Source organism: Martes martes (assembly GCF_963455335.1).
Source record: "Martes martes genome assembly, chromosome: 2".
Classification (NCBI taxonomy): domain Eukaryota; kingdom Metazoa; phylum Chordata; class Mammalia; order Carnivora; family Mustelidae; genus Martes; species Martes martes.
Window position 1 is genome coordinate 101,538,427 of NC_137889.1, and position 18,111 is coordinate 101,556,537.

The following is an 18,111-nucleotide window of genomic DNA, read 5'->3' on the forward strand; positions in this document are numbered from 1 at the left end:
AAAAAAATCATCATTTTAAAATTAAATCATCGTCAAAAAATTTAAAAAAATTAAATTAAATCGTCATTTTTTTAATTAAAAAAAATCAAAACTTGTAAAGTACCAAAATCACTGGGAAATAGTATTTCCTAACTTTCTCACCTTCTCTTTTAAAACCAAAATTCTTGAGAGAATGACGTAGCCTCTCTTTTTAGAAACCACTTATTCAGTACTTATCACTTCCTTTACTACTTCCAAAGCCTTAAGTGTATATATATATATAAAATCTCCATTATACAGATGAGGAAATGGTGTAGCTAAGACAGGTTATGGGGCTAAGCAAGATCACTCTTCTCTGTGGATGATCCAGGATTTAAATTCAGATTTGCGTAATTCAAAGCTTTTGCTGCCAACCATCATTTATAATATCTTTGCTATTTTATATGTTTCACCTATGTATATGTATTTAATATTTTAAAATAATTTTCTGCTTAAATGAGGAACATGATATGGTTGTTTCTTGAACACTAAGAGGTTCATGGCATGAATATATCAACAAACAGGAGGCTAAAGCATGCCATCTTAACCCATTCTGTGCTGCAATCAATTTAAGATAAAACCATTTTAGTCCACCTCCATCTCCTTCCCCTTCTCCTCCTCTTGTTCGCTAGATGGGGGTCTTCGACGTCTTAAATAATCCAAGTTTCTTTCTTCCTTGGATTTCCACAGGCTGATGCCTTTTTACCCACCAGTCACAGGTCAGAGGGGTCTTTCTTGAGCACTCTTTGTAAAGGAGTTGCCTCTCTCCAAAATCATTCCTCATCCCATTAATTTACTTTCTTCACAATACTTAACACTATCAGGAATTGTCTAGCTTATTAATTTGCCATTTCTTCCCCCAACCTCTGCGAGGTTGTATAACTGGTCAGTCTTGGTTGCTATATCCCCAGGACTAAGAACACCACCTCCCAACCAATAGGTGCATGAGAAATATGTGCTACCTGAGGATTCTTCCGCTGGCCCTGCGCTGTGCTTAATTTGGAAATCCATTAACTAAGAAGTCAGGGATTTTGAGATGCCCTTGGGATTGATAGAGGTAGATGACAAGTCTGTAGAGCTTGCTCTGGTGCAAGCCAAAAGCCTTCAACTTGTCTGAGATGCTTGTTTTAAGCCTTTGAGTCACAACTTTTGCAGCAAGACTGGGTTAGAAGGTGGGACCTCCAAGCATCCGATGGTCGTTCCCTTACCTGGTTCTACACCAGAAACACATGGGGAAGGATTGGAAACTAGATCCCTGGACTTTGAACTGGAATCTCCGGGGATGCAAATTTACAACCAGCTCTTACTAGTCAGTAAGACTAAACAGACCTGCAGTCCCCATCCTGCAAGCTTGTGTGGTTCCCTCCCCTCATAGGGATTATATGTGTGGGAGACACATGTTTGAAAGGCAACTTCTTTCAAAGTTAATTCCAGGTTGGTGTGAAAGTAGGAGTTCCTATTTGTGAAAGGATAATATTGAAGGGATTGTTTGATCAAATGTAGGAGAAAGAGATGAAGCTAAGAAAACTGATAACAAAGAACAAAACTACTTCTTTGGGCTTTTGAATGTAGCTATTGCTTATGCCTTGTGCACTTCAGTTTTAAGATAAATGATTTATCCCAAATAGCTGGGAACATTCACTATTTTGATACCAAACTTCAGGATGAAAGTGATTGCCACACCCAAGAGGATAGTGGGTGGGGACCATGGCACCACACAGAGGGAAAGTTACCTCTTTGCGATGGTAAGTGAATGGTATAGCCAGGTGGCTTTCCCTCTCTCTGTTGCTGTGGTGCCCACCTATCATCCTCTTGGGTATATCTGAGCAGTATAAAATGCAAGCGAACGAGGCAAGCTGTCTTCCTGTTTGCTCAGTCTCCAATTCTCAACCAGGCTAGGTCCTTTCATCTTCAAAATCATTCGGTTTGGTTTTAACAGCACTTCCAAACAACCAGGCTTTGACAATTCTGTTAAACCTTCAAGGCAAGCTCTTTCTTCATCGACATAGCCCTGTTTCCCACATTTCCCTAGCTCCCATTATTTTCTTCTCATTCCCAACTGAACATTGCTGGTGGATGGATTACTCAATTAAGGGCCAGCACTGAAAGGCCTGTCAGATTGAAAAGGCTCCAAAACTAAAGAAACACAATACTGTTAATAAAAGCATTTCCACTTTCTATGAAAATATCCATACACTTGGCTAAACATTTCCCCAAAATATATATTATGTCTTCAATAGATTATTAGGAGAATTGTACATAGTTCCATCAGAAATGTAGAGAGTTATGGCATTAATGAGATGAACATATCAAAGATAATGAAATAAAACATAAGGATTTTTTTTTCTGGACCATTGATAGCCATATCCATGAGTAACCTGATGTGCCACAACCTGATGGTTATTTTCCTTATGTGCTGTGGTCCTACTTTTGTTTTTATACTGGAGAAGTAAGAACTCCATTAGTTTTTATACCTCTCAGGTATACTAAGCAGTTCAGTCTATTTGGTGAGAAGGTGTCATTACCTTCTTGGTTCTTTCCCTAAGTGGGTTGACTAAGTGAGTTTGAATGTGGCTATTCTAATATTCTCAGTACAACAAAATGGTACAAGAGGGACCAACATCCTGTCGTGGTACCATATTTATTACTTTTTTCTCTTCCGCTATCAGGAAATACACAAATTATGCCGAAAACAATCAGATGCTAAGTAATACCTAAATGAACAATTACTTTTAAGTAATTGCCTTTTAATATTGCTTCCCTGCCCACAATGATTCTCAGTCCACCACACATAAAACTTTATCGGAAATAATTCTCACACATGAGTGGTACCAACTTCTGATACAAATCTCCTGAAGGGGAGTACAGAATTTTGAAGTGGGAAACTGAAAAAAAACATACAAAAAGGATATATCTTTATTTCTTAAGGAAAGGAATAGCTTTTACTTCTAATATCATTACTGGATACCTAGTTATTAAGCTTTAGAATCACAGGCTCAGAGGGAGGTTCAAGTACATATAAACATAAACATAAATGTGTGTCTGTCTGTGTGTGTTATGCGTGTGTGTGCGTACATGTGTAAAACCACCCACCACAAAGGAGGAATTATTTGGAGATTAGTGGTCAGCGTAGCAGTTAGGGAGTCATTAAACAAGTTCAAGACTTTGCTCACTGTATGTCACGGCAAAGTAGTGCTAAAGCGAAAGAGGAATAAACGGCTGGGGCAGTAACAAGGGACTCTTTGTAGTCATCTGGGTATGTTCTCGTCATCTACAAATTGGACAATGAGTCAGTCCCAGCGCAAGTCTAAGAGTCCCTAAAACCAGCACACTGCTAAGGAGAAAAGATAATGGCCAGCATATGGAGGACAAACAGGCTCTTGAGAAAATAATCTCAGGCAGAGGAAGGACAAGCTGGAAAGATCATCACAATCATGACCAAGCTCCTGCCTTGCATCTCCCGACTAGAGACAAGCTGGTAACTCTATTTAGAAGGGATAAGTGTTCAGTACAAGAACCGAATGCATATTAAACATACAATTAGGTATGCACGTCATAATTAATTTAGTGAATCAGCAAAGAAGTATGGCCATATTATAATTCAATTATTTTTTCAAAGAATTCCATTGTTTCTAAGTTCACATTGGCAATTAAATAACGACATTAAAAAATGTAAATAGTAGACAGTACTGAATATAGAAGGATGAGGGCCCAGTATAACTGCTAGTTATAGTCTGAACAGGACTTTGACAAAAACTATCATCCTGAATAGGAGTCATATTAAAATATAATATAAAACATATACTTTCATGTTAAACTACTTAAAATAGTTTGAATTAGTGCTAACACTCACACATTTGGTCCTGTTTTCTTGCTTACACACACAAAAAAATCAAAAACATCATTAGGTCAATTTCCTACTGACATTAAGCAAAACTTCCATTATGTCATAGCATTCTAGGTTAAAGAAAGCTTAACCAATTAGAAGGCTTGTGGACAGAGGAGTGAGTTGTTAAAGACAGACAAACAGATCAAACAAAATAAAACAAAACAAAACTTCAAACGATAAATTACAGGGGAAAAATAGATTTTTAATGGACAAGGATTTCAAAACTGCATTGATACCATGATTTAGAAGTCAAGTGCTTTGGATTTTTGAGTCACTATTTTTCTATAAAGACCTTTTAGTTTCTCCAAAATGCTGGCTTTTATCATCCTGGAAGACCGCATGAAGTAGAAAATACAAGTTTTTCCAGTTCATACTGAACTAAGAGTTTGTAATTTTTCTTTTAGAAAAGATGTTACTGAATCGCCCAGCAATTTTCACCATTAGATTGCCACTGTCCTTTTTGCTTCATTGACTTCAACCTAGTATTTTTTCTGTAATAGCCACATTCTCCCAAGACAATAACATTTCTAATGTTAAAGAACTATCATGCTGAATTCTCAGCATGAGGGGATTAATCTTTTAAACTTATTGGCTTGATTTTTGAATCTTCTGTCAGCTACAACTTATTCTTTTGCAAAATATACAATTTTGCAGAGAAAGGTCTTACTTGCAGAGATTGTGCTCTAGGTTAAAGACAGTGGATACCACTAGTACATATTTGTTTCCTCCTGCTGATAATCCAGCTTTAGGTAAATCTTCCTGAATGGTAAGTTCCAGTACAAATCAGCCAGCATGAGTATGTGTAGTTTATTAGCAGAATGTTAAAAAACTTCTGAAATCTGGCAATTAGTGAGATAAAAGTGAGTTTTATTATGGCATTCACTTACTTCTAAAAATCTGCAACTGTAAAATAAACTAACCAATAAAAAATAAAGGGGTCTAATCCACTAAAGATGTGTACTTCAATATAATTAATATTTTCCGCATCGCAAATATTATATGTCAAATGTTAAACAAGCCTTGGGCATTTTATAAAACACAAAATATGAATTCTTAACCAGGGCACTCTGGTTTTGATAGTATAAAACAGTATTGAAAAATCTCCAAATCAATATTTGCTAAATACTGAAATTTCAATAATTTTATTTTTTTTAAAGATTTTATTTATTTATTTGAGAGACAACAAGCAGAGGGAATAGGCAGAGGGAGAGGGAGAAGCAGGCTCCCGGCTGAGCAGGGAGCTCAACCAACATGGGGTTTGATCATGACCTTGAGATCATGACTTGAACCTAAGGCAGACACTTATCCGTCTGAGCCACCCAGGCACCGCATGAAATTTCAATAATTTTAAAAGAAAAAAAAAAAAAAGCTATGAAATTACAGAACAATGACAGCACCACTGCAGATTAGTAGCGATGATTTCAAACACTTTATATTTATGATGCTGTTCTATGAAGATAAATAAACTCCCTGTTCGCCAGTAACAATGAGAAATATAACAGGACAACTGAAAATAAAAAAGGAAAATATATTATGGATTCTAATAATAACAGTACAGTACTAAATCTCCTAAATCCCCAAATCTCAGTTGATAATGATAATCCAATGGAAAGAAACTAGAATAGTCTACATTTTTAAACTATGTTATAGAAGAACCAAACAATATGTTTGGTTGTACTATGGGTACAACACCATAATATATGTATACAGTGTATTCCAATCAATAGAAAAATAAATTATTGAAATTTATGTTTATTTTTTTGTCCTAAAAATAAATGTTCTCACCATCAAAATTATTGTTTGATTTTTTTTTTCCTTCCTGGGTTGAATGCTTTACAAGATTTTGTTTACTGGAAGAATTTAATTTATTAAACAAGAATGTATTTGTTTTAACTGTTATCACTATTTTTCCACTTCAGCATCAATCCAGCTTATAACAAAATGCATAATTATTATTATTACATAAGTCATGGTCATGACTGTAATACTAATGACTAATAGCAATTATAAGTATGTACAATACTTACAGGATTATTTAATTAAATTAATTAAATTTAATTAAATTTGGTCATCACTCTCTTCATGTGTCCAAGTTTGGTCAGACCTGGAAACTATTGGTTGGTTGTGTGATACGTGGATTTATTTATATTATGTAGTTCACCAAGCCCTTGATTGTCATCAGCAATCAAGAGTACTGGATGAACACTATTTGTTGATGTGACTTCAGTCAAATATAAATAAATTTGATGATTTACATACTTAGATATACTATTAGTAAATGAATGATTGTTCTCTTCACTTTTTGAAATACTGATCCCAGATTTCAGAACCCAGTGAACTCCCTCCAGGCCTGAAACATGGGCTTCCATTACTATAACCAGATCTGGGGGTTACAGATCTATGCCTTAGTAGTGTTCCCATCTGTGTATTTCTGGAGGTTTGTTTTGTTTTGTTTCATTGTTTTGTTGTTTTTGTTGTTGTTTTTTAACTATTTGGTTGCTGTGGTCACAGTACTCTTTCAGATGTGGTATTTCATCCTTGAAAAGAGGCAGTAGAGTACAGTGGTTAAGTACACAGAATGTGAAGCTAGACTGCCTGTTTGTGTAATTGCTTCTTGTTAGTTTTTTGGTTTGTATGTGTATTTCTCCTGATGGACTGCAGTCGAAGAACTACGGCTTTCTTAGTTAATTATCATCTTCTTCCTTCTCCCTAAATCAGCTTTACTACCTATTGAATATGTAGATTTTTCCAATTTGCTTTTCCAACCTCCCCCTTTCCATATACATTCACACTCTACTCTTTTTTTTACTACTTTTCCTTATGCTTTCACCATTTTGTTTTGTAAAAACACGACATCCCGTCTGACTAGGACAAGCTACTTAATTTTTCTAGGAGGTCTCAGATGCCTCATCTGTAGGAGGTTTCACACGAGACCTTACTCGATATGTTTTCTTTAATTAAATAAAATAATATAAGAGAGAAAAAGAGCTTAGCAGGCTGTGGTCCATGGACTGTACAGACACAACACTAAATAGCCATGGTAGCTATTCTAGATGGCGTCTGCCTAAGAAATATCATGAATGTTTTGCCAGATTTGGCTAGATGATCTAAGTACTGGTACTCAACCTAGCCATAAATAAAATATACAAAAAAATTGTTCATTTTTTTTTCCCACTTTTTATCCAAATCTATGCTATCATATATTGAAAGCTATTGAGGCTGAAGTCAAAGAGACTTACTTGGTCCTGTGCCCCACAACTGCCATTTTCTAAGAGCGGAAATATCGCCAAATGGCTTTAGTGATACTACCAGTCTTTCAGGGGGTAACAGCGCCATGGTGAGTTTCTAGTTAGCCTCATTTTCCTTTGTAGCAAAGCTCATTTACAAGACCACTCTGTTTTATGGCTGTGTTGGCATATGTTTTAAATGGCAGTAATGCTTTAAAATAAGCTGGAAATGACATAGTAAATAGAAGGAATATAAGGTATTGCACCAAATGGATCAAGAACAAAATAAAACAAAACAACTCTTCTTAGAATTCTGGAAAACTCAATTAAGAAAAATCTTCTAGGTGGTGAATAAATGAGTCATTTCTTCTTATTATTATGATACTCCTCAAGTTTGGACAATTTAAAAGATTATTTTGTTTCTAATATTTTAAAAGCTCAAGGAAAGCAAGCTAGTGATATTTAATTCTAAAGTCCCCATATTCATCATTAAATTGGCAATTATAGCCAGTGGGCTTATCAGTAAAGGAGTTTTTATCTAGCACTGAATTTCAAGTAGGCAGCTCTATTTATGCCTACTAGTAAGGGAACAAAGCTAGTAAGTGCTATTCCTAAAAGATAATACTTAAATGACTTAATAGAAAGAAGGATTAAATTTCTTTAGTAAAAATATGTACGCTTGCTTGTCATATGAGGTATATTTGGAAATGGAATTTTTAATTTCTAATTGACCAATTATTAAAAATAGATGAACAACTCAGACATGCTAGAACACATTCATTTGAAAATTAGCTAAGAAAAAGTATTCTCTGGAAAATAATTCTGACAAGGCAATGAGCCTATTTTTTAATTCTAACTAGTTTTCTTTAATCTGTCAATCCCCCATCTGTCTTTCATTCAGATATTCCAGAATTTATTCAGTTAAATATGTGAAACAACAGGGTCGCCTGCATGGCTCAGCTGGTTAAGTGTCTGCCTTGAGTCCAGCTCAGGTCATGATCCCAGAGTCCTGGGATCAAGCACCATGTCAGGCTCCCTACCAAGGGAGCCTGCTTCTCTCTCTCTCTCTCTACTCACCACCCCCACCATGCTTTCTCTCTCTCTCTCTCAAATAAAACATTTTTAAAAATCTTTAAGAAATACCTGAAAAAATAAGCAAACTGTTGAAAGGTGTAATATTTGCTAAATAAACTGTATAAAAAGGATGAATAAGGACCCCCCCAAAGACTGACGATTTCTTATTTATGCTAGAATATATTGGGACAATAAAGAAATGAAAGGCTTGGAATTTGGTCTCAAGAACTTAAGCATGTACTTGAGAAAGCAGATGCATCCAAAATGGTAATTGAAAAGTGTTGGCTTCCTGGCACCCAAGTATTGCCTCTCCATTGTGAAACTCGGAGCACTCTCTTATGGTCAAGAAATATGGGTTTACTAGTTAGTTCTCCCATAAACATTTATATAAGCGAATCATTTCATTGCCTCTTTGCCATCTGTCAAACTTCCTAACAGAGGCAGAAGGACATACAGTTTCTCTAAAAAAAAAATGTCAAGTTAAAATTACTTTACATACACTTTTTTATGATTTTATTTTGAAATTTCAAATTACATTAAGAAAGCATCAGAGTGTGTTGTTTATCCAAAAGAGGTATCAATTTAAGAATTTTCAAATTTAAATAATTAATTTCATATTTCAATGTCAGAAGTAATATCCATTCAATTGAGTACTCCTCTTGTGGAGCTGATTATATTCCACAGTGATAAAATCATCAATTTTGTTTATCTCAATGAATACAAATTGGGGTCGCAGTCCTAAACTGACCTAGGTCAAGCATCCACATCTCTGTATATTTTGTACTTTTATATATGTGCTTGTCACCAATTTGAGCATGAATCATGTCTTATGTTTCTTCACCATTTGACAAATATCTATTAAATTATGCAAAAATCATGTTTCTCTAACATGTTGTATAAGGCATATAAACTAAGGAATCATAGCAAACTAATGCAGGTGTTTGGAAAACAAAACCACTGCCAATAACTCATCTTATATTGTGATTCATTAATAATCATTTTCAAATTCAGTTTATTTTTCATTGATTAAAAATGATGAATGCTTCTTATATTTGAAATGCTAGGAGGATCAATCAGGTTTGCCAATCAACTCTCTTCCTTTCCCTTGACAAAATATAAAGAAATTGAAAAACAAAAGGTTTTCATAATGCGTTTGGTGAATTATTAAACTGATTTTACTAAGGAAAAGTTTATTTTATAAAATCACATAATTTAAGTTATATTTCATTATAAACCTGCTTTATTAAATCTCCAGAACTCTTTCCACCATCTATATTCATTTAAGGTATTTTAAATATGACTTTCAAGTATTCTTAATACATATGAGGCTGATTTTAAAATATTATGTCTCTTTGTTATTAGTCCCGTTACAAATTGAACTACATTTTTCAAAAGGACACTGGATTTCTCCTGTGATGTTTTGATACAAGAGAGTTCACATGTCAGAAGGGACAAATTGTCCAAAATCCCAAATAAATAGCTAACTATAAACTAGGATAGGGGCGCCTGGGTGGCTCAGTGGGTTAAAAGCCTGTGCCTTCGGCTCAGGTCACGATCCCGGGCTCCTGGGATCGAGCCCCGCATCGGGCTCTCTGCTCGGCCGGGAGCCTGCTTCCTCCTCTCTTTCTGCCTGCCACTCTGCCTACTTGTGATCTCTGTCTGTCAAATAAATAAATAAAATCTTTAAAAAAAAATAAAAATAAATAAACTAGGATATTCTCTTTAGTCTTAATTAGCAGGTAGTTACAAAATACCTCCCACGTGATAGGTGTTATGGAAAATTAAAAAATAGTCACTTTCAATGATGGGAAGACAAGTTTATGTAAATATGAAATAATTCAAGAATAAGATGTAATTTTATAGTAAAGGAATATAAAAACAATCAATTCCCTTAAGAAAGACAGAGCGTATTTGGGATTAAGACTTACAGATATGAGTAAGGACCAGATGGGGCTTCCAACTGCAAAAGGCCTAAGGATCTGACCTTTGATCAGTAAGAAAACACTGACCTTTGACCATCATCTTCACTCTTTGGCTTCTAGACTTGGGAAATGTAGATGGCTAAAACCCAGTGCAGAGGGATCTAGTCAAGAGGCTCCTTAACATTTCAAATGTCTCAGAACTAGAGACAAGATAAAATCACTAGAGATAAGATGAAATCAATTGTACTCTCTTTGTTGTACAGATACTACCTGGGAAGAAGGAAGAAGCCAAACACATAGGGCTTGCAATGTGTGCCCTGGCAGTCATACCAAGTATGATTCTTTCCTTCTGTTTCATGAATGAGTAATTTTCCTCTCCGTAGTGCTAAGTCATCCTGACCACTTTTGAGCTTTCTTTCGCTAATAATAAGAGCAAGGAAAGACCAGTGGGATTAAGGTCATCTATTGGCTGCAAATGTGTTCTTCAGAGCCAAAAGGGTGCATGAGGAGTGTTAGGGCTCATTACAACAATAAGGCCTACTTCTATCATGTTTCATACTTGAAGTTTCCCATGGAAGATTTCTTGGTTTGTATGGGTGGGCGTTTTGTTGGGAGTAAGGGTGAAGTGCTTAGATTCTGCTGCTTAAAATTTGTTTACTATTATTACTGAAATAGAAGACTTAACAGAAAATCAGAAATTTGGAAATGAAGGTTGGTTGACATTATCAAAGAAGACTTAACCAAAGGGAAGTGACCTGTAGCATTTATAAAAATTTGTAATCAATTGAGAATAAGAGGAAGGGATCCTTAGGTAAGAATGGACAAATGAACCAGGATAAATAGACTGCAAAAAGGAAAAAAAAAAAATGTTTTGATCAGAGGGTATATGTGAAACAGAGGAGGTAAGTTAGATTAGATTGTGAAGGGCCTTGGATTCTTGCATGTGATGTTTTAAGGAGAAGGAAAACAATCCCAGTAATGTAAGAAGATAAATCTGGAAGCTCTCGGGGAAAATGCAATGATGTGGAAGAATTGAAAGTCAGGTGGTTTTCAATTAGAGGTTCATTACAATAATTAAGTCACAAGACAACGAGGTCTGATACTACAATGGTGGCAATGTGAAAAGATCAAAGGGCCCTACTATGATATGTTTACACTTCTCTATGACCATTCAAAATTATATAATAAATGAAGTCACTCATGTATGCCCTGATTCTGTAAATAGTAAATGCCTACAACATTCCTAAGAACGTTAGGTTAGACCCTAAGAATGTTAGGGTGTTAGACTCTAAGAACACAACAGAACTTAGACATAACTAATGTTGTCATAAAAGTAGCATGTAAGAAGGACAAGGAACTAAATAAGTAAGATTACTAGGGTACAAGCTCTAAAGGCAGAGATTTTTTTTCTCCTTCTTCTTTGTTCACTGTTGTAATCCTAGAGGCCAGGATACCGCCTGGCACTTAGGGAACCCTCAATAAATAGTCTCTGAACAAATGAATGAATGAATGAATGAATGAACAATGCAATGGGCATGGTAAACTTGGTAAAGTTTCTCTGACCATATGGTACTTAAGCTGAAATCTGAATAATTAGGAGCAGTTAGTGACAGAATGGTTGGGCCATGGGCAGGAAATATTGCTCAGAAGAATAATGTGTGGCATTAATTTAGGCAGTGAAAGCATATCTGTGAATTTGGAGTCTAGGGAGGTCATGAAAAGAGATGAAGCTGTGAGATTATCACCGGCCAGAGAACACGGATGTTTTCATCCAAGTTAGGAAATTGGAACTTCATCCAAAGAGGAGCCATGAAAAGAATTTGGTTTGGGCAAGAGAAAGACTATCTTAGCCCTGGTAAGTCACTCTACTTCTCTAAGTCTCAAGTGCCTAATGCGTAGAATCAGGGCAGTAGCAGCTATCATACACAGCGGTTGTGCAGATTAAATCTGATAATGCAGTAACTGGCACAAGTCAGTAACTCAACATGAGGTAAGTTTCCTATCTCCAGAATATCACAGCTCTTGTCAGCTCCACTTGATTGGAGCTGCCCACCTCCCCTTAGTAAGTGATTACAATAATATTTCAAAGTTAAAATATCACTGGCTTTAGTCTGGATAAAGAGTTTTGTATATCTTACACTAATATTTTGCCTTCTTTTATTTAATGCTAAGTAAAGGGTGATAGTCCCAACGTTAAACCTATAGATGCAAACCACAAGAAAGGTGACATTGCTTTCTCATTCACCTCTTTTCACAGAATGTGATTGAATCAGAACAAAACAGCTGCAGAATATTTAAAAAAGAAAATACACATAAATAGATTATACAGAAATTAGAATTTTTGTGTCAAGCAGCACATTTTTATTACAACACTTTTAAATCCCATCACTTATTAAGTCCTGTAACTGATATTCATTATTGAAGTAACTTAACATGGACAGGTTTCTGAATTATTAACTGATACACGCAATGCTTTCCACTGTTTGTGAATACAATCTATTTAAAATGAAGCAAAGAGTTCCAGTGTGTCCTAAAGCAGAGACTCAAAATCCACCAAAGCCTCAAGCATAACAATGAAGTGTAAATGCTTGTTTGCATGCAGGTGAGGAAAAATAAGATAACATAGAACCTTAAGCCACATAAAAGATCTGTTCCCAAGATCTTTGAAAATCCTATAACCCGAAAATGTTATTAAGCATATTATTCCATGAAATGTGGTTAAGCATGAGCACTGGTTTCAGGCACAAATGGATCTGGGCTTACACAAAACCTCTCTAACTTTCCTTTTCACATCAGCTTCTCTGCACACCGGTCTTATTTTCTCCTACCAGTTAGACTTACTCCAAGTATCCTCCAAATCACATCCTGCCAGCACGCTGAGTTAAGAGGTAGATTCACCAATTCCAGCCCAACTAGCCATGGAATAACTTCTCCCCTGCATTTTCCCCCTGCATTTTTCCCCTGCTCACTCATGATTCAGAACCTATGTCCACGGAACAGTGCATGCCGGCGGGCCAGTCCTGAGTCGTGTGCCCACCCCGACTTCCTGATGGGAACAGGTGACATCTGTCATATAAAAGGAATGGGGATGGGAGAAATATTCTGGGCAAACACAAAAAGGGGTTTTTTTTGCCTTAAAAAAAATGGTTGGAATTCTTGTACCTCTGTTTACCTTAAAGATCACTTCAGTAGCCTTTGCTGGAGTTTTAAGTCCTTATTTGAGCAACATGGCAAGAACTGGAAAACTCACTGAAACTGTTTAATATTCACTTTATGTAGTGTCTGCACAGAATGCATGATGGAATCACTTCTATTACAGACCCAAATCCCTGAAGAAGATGACATTCCACTCTTCAGTTTATCTGAAGCCTTTCCTTCTGGTTATAGTTGTCGCCTCACCCCTTCTCACTGCCAATGGAACTGGCTCTTTCTATGGTCTTTTTTCTTTATCACAGAAAAATACACATACATACACACAGATATACAGGTGAAAAGACACACAGTTCTTAAAAAAAGGAAAAAAAGGCAAAATGTAATTCAGACACTGAAGGATCCGCTAGCCTAGTGCATGAGCTAAATTAAACATGTAATGAACCACTGTGAAAGGTCAAGTCTTAGAATGTAAAAAATTGTGGATGCCAAGACTCTACTCTTCTCCTACTGTATCCTGTGATGTCTAAAATATGGTGAAAACATTTTAAGTACCATGACTCATGTCTCTGAAGATGGCAGCAGTTTTCATACAAAGATCAAGTGTTGGAAAGGGATGGAAAACTGGAAACGAAACAACTATATAAAAACCCACTTAGGGGATGATCTAATCTTCGTTGATTCCAATTCCTGTAAGGATTAGAAAAGCCTACGTTAAGCACACTTTCCATATTTCTCTTTCCACAGTTGTCATTAATATGGTATTTACAAAAGACTTTTTGACTAAAACACAAAAGAGATGAGTTTCTTCGTACTTCAGCCATATTGCTTCCTACTTGCCGTCAGAATCTTCTACGTGGGAAATCAAGACTGGTTACTCTGGAAATACTGATGGTACAAACACGTGGATTATCATAATAAGCCTCTATGTATGATGCACATTTTCTTCATAGTATCTTTAAAAACTTCACAGACCTAACAAACTCCTGCTTACCCACGACTCAAACTCTCAAGAGCAGACAGCACCTAATGACTATACAGAACAAATTCTTAGTTAAGTGTTCCACTCAGAAAATAACCACATTCTCTTCCCTAGGAGCCTTCAAACGCTGCTGCTGCTGCTGCTTCTTCTTCTTCTTCTTCTTCTTCTTCTTCTTCTTCAGATTTTAAGATTTTATTTATTTATTTGACAGACAGAGATCACAAGTAGTCAGAGAGGCAGGCAGAGAGAGAGGAGGAAACAGAGACCTGCCAAGCAGAGGAGTGGGGCTTGATGTGGGGCTCGATCCCAGGACTCTGGGATCATGACCTGAGCCGAAGGCAGCGGCTTAACCCACTGAGCCACCCAGGTGCCCCCAAACGCCTCTTACATAAGAAAATCTATCTGTGTTAGAAATTGGCCATGGAATCAAAATCTACAATGCTGCTTCCATGAAGGCTGTTAAACTATATGAATACTTCAGGCTTGCCAAGAGGCTATTGATTCCATGTTTGAGGAGAGGCAGTTCCAAAAGTGAACAGAATCCGCAGCACCAATTTTGGGTTTATAACTTAGATCTTAGCAACCTAGGTGTTCAGTATTGTAGGTCCTCTACAATTTGGGTCCAGATTTGTCCCCACAGGGACCTGAAATCTTGTTCTCCCTTACTTTTAAGCCCAGGGGCTTGGTTGGGCTATATTACTTATTTACAGAAACCCCTAATGCCTATTCATTGGCTCAGTCTCAAACCACCACCTTGCTGCTAGATATCCAGTTCCTCCATCTTGAACTTCTCTGTTACTAGGTATTAGGAGTTGAATTGTGTCCCCCAGAAAGATGCTGAAGTCCTAACCTCTGGTACCTATGAATGTAAATTATTTGGAACTAGGGTCTCTCTGCAGATGCAATCCGATTAACATGAGATCATACTCCATGAGGATGGGCCCTGATCCCGTCTCACTGGTGTCCTCGTAAGAGAAAAATTTTGACCTAGAGACCCAAGGCCATGTAAAGACAGAGGCAGAGACCGGAGTCTTGCTGCTACAAGCAAAGGCAGGCCTGGGGCTACCACAAGCTGGAAGAGGTGGGGAAGGATATGCCCTAGAGGTTTCAGAACAAACACGGCCTTGCCAACATCCTGATTTCAGACTTCTAGCCTCCAGAACTGTGAGACAATAAGTTTCTGTTGTTTTAAGCGGCTCAGTTAGTGGAACTTTGTTATGGCAGCCCTAGGAAACTAATATACTAGATTTATCACTCAATTATTAGAATTTGACTGACTCACACACACACACACACACACACACACACACACGAACATTTTAAGTTCTTAAAATATGACAAGCAGTGTTTCTAAGCATTTTAAATACTTGAGATCAATTAATTCTGAAATAACCATAGGAGGTAGGTACCAATATATGTCATCATTTTCCAGACGGGGATTTGAGAAAGGTTAAGCAACTTATCCAAGCTGGTAGGTAGCAAAGCTGAAATTCAAACACAGGCCCAAGCTACTCAGGAGGACTATTCATGTCAGCCACCTTATCTCTGCCATGTGAACAGGCCTCCCTGCCCCCAGGGCTCAAGTCTTCATCGTGAACCACCCTCCACAAGCAGTTATCTGGGCTACAAACTCTTCCAGGTTGTCCTTTCCCAGTAAGAGTTAGGATATATGCCCTGAGAGATGACATGAAAAACTTTCATAATGAAGCAAATGTAGGGCACCTGGGTGGCTCAGGTCACAACCCCAGCGTCCTGGGGTCAAGTCCTGCATTGGGCTCCTTGCTCAGGCGTTGAGCCTGCTTCTCCCTCTGCCTGCTACTCCCTGCTTGTGCACTCTCGCTCTCCCTCTCTCTGACAAATAAATAAATAAAATAATAAAAAATAAAAAAGCAAATGTGAGGAGCCTGGGTCCATGACCATGACCTTGAAAGGGTCCTGGAAGTTTTAGTTGGCTACAGATTTGCTGTGTGCCACGTCTGTGGTGAAACTCCAAATGCAGCAGCTCATTCTGAACTCCTTATCGTTAAGCACACAGCAACAAACTAGAATGCCCTAAAGGAATACAACAAACATTATTTTAGACCTTGAAAACATGGTTTAGAAGAAAAAGAGGGGCTACTCAGTCCAGGAAAAAAAAAAAAAAAAAGATGGCAACATAATAACTAACTGCTCTCAAGTATTTGAGAGGCTTTTATGGATGAAACATTAGGCTTATTTTCTGTTTTGGGGGGAAGATAGAATAAAGGCAAATGAGTGAAAGTTAAAAGGGAGCCTATTTGTCCAGTATTAAAAAAAAAAAAAAAAAGATGCATAGCTAACAAGAAAACAGGCAGAATGGAATGGCTAGTATGGCAGCATAATGAGCTCACTTACACAAGAAATATTTATGTCAAGTATGAGGCACCAAGTTGCTATTGTAATTCCATTATATCCCTGTGCCCTCCCTCCATTTTCTTATTTTTGACTAAGGATTCTCTTCACTTGGGGAAACTTATTTTGGGCAAACAGTTTGAATCCTGCTTCAAGCAGCAGCTACCACTAACCAGCTATGAGTTTCCTAAGATCTTGAACTAGTCACGTCTCTGTTCTCTCAATAAAACTAAAATAATAGCATTTCACCTCGCATGACTAAGGATTAAAAAGCATTGTGACTGTCACTGCTGTATTTCAATGACCTTAAGACCTTACCGGTCATAAGGTACACTAGTATTTCAGGTATCACTAAAATAAGCAAATTACGAAATGTTTTCTTACCACTTAAAATGCTTATTTTATACTTTATAAGAGAAATATTGAATAATGCATTTATAAACCTTCCTCTCATTGAGTTTGACTCATTAGAATCCTTTCTCATTTCAGAATCATTTATGTTTTTTCACAAGGTATTATCATCTGTGCTATCCAAAGTGCTCAAGATGCAGTGTATTTTAAAGGAATGCTCCCGGGGCACCTGGGTGGCTCAGTTGGTTAAGCATCTGCGTTTGGCTCGGGTCAGGATCCCAGGATCCTGAGATGGAGCCCTACAGCAAGCTTCTCCCTCTCCCTCTGCCTGCAGCTCCCCTGCTTCTGTGCTCTCTCTCTCTCTCTCTCTCTCTCTCTGTGTCAAATAAATACATAAAATCTTTTAAAAAAACTAAAAGAATGCTGCAGTATCCAAAACCGGGATTTTGGTGCTGAACTTCCTTGTCTGGGGTACGAGAGGCAATCCTCCGCTTTTATGCTGGTAGGAAAATGTGATGGGGGCTTCATCGGCTAATGGAAATCGTCATTTCTCAGTTCATATAAAGCATATGTTTTTTGCTTTGTGCGAAAATAGGTAATTATAGACAGTTGTCCAATTAATGAATATTTTCTTCTCTATATTAAATGTGTGTGTGTGCCTCACCACCACGTTTCTCTGCCTCTCTACACAATAACATTTAGTTTCAATGTGAAATATTTTTGAAGACACCGTAAACAGCAATTAAACTTAACTCAAGCAGTTCCGGCACTGCATATAATTCAGAGACAAAATAAATGGCTATAATTGAGCTCATGCCCGAGCAGAAAACGAAAGCTATGTCGTGCCTATTGCTTGACCAAAAGTGATTCTGAGACCCATGCAAATTTCAGAGAAGGTACAATATGAAAAGAGTGCATTTTAGAATTGGTGAAATAAGATACTGTTTTTTGTCAACTGTAAGGAAATGTCTATCTTAATAGGTGTCCCTGTATTTACATAAAAGAGAGGCTCAATAAATACTTGCTTAATGGAGTAAAGTCCATAGAAAATCCCCCTACTGCGGGGAGGAGCGGGGATTTTCGGTAGGGGGATTTTCTGCCATTGTCTAGAATAGAGGACTGCTAAAT

The 18,111-nt window shown here is 37.1% G+C and overlaps 1 protein-coding gene across 2 annotated transcripts in view; it reads right to left on the bottom strand.

Annotated features, from left to right (window-relative positions):
• Nucleotides 1-18,111, bottom strand: part of PPP3CA (protein phosphatase 3 catalytic subunit alpha) — a 316,051-nt gene that overhangs the window by 82,568 nt on the left and 215,372 nt on the right. The gene's annotated exons all lie outside the window — the stretch shown is intronic.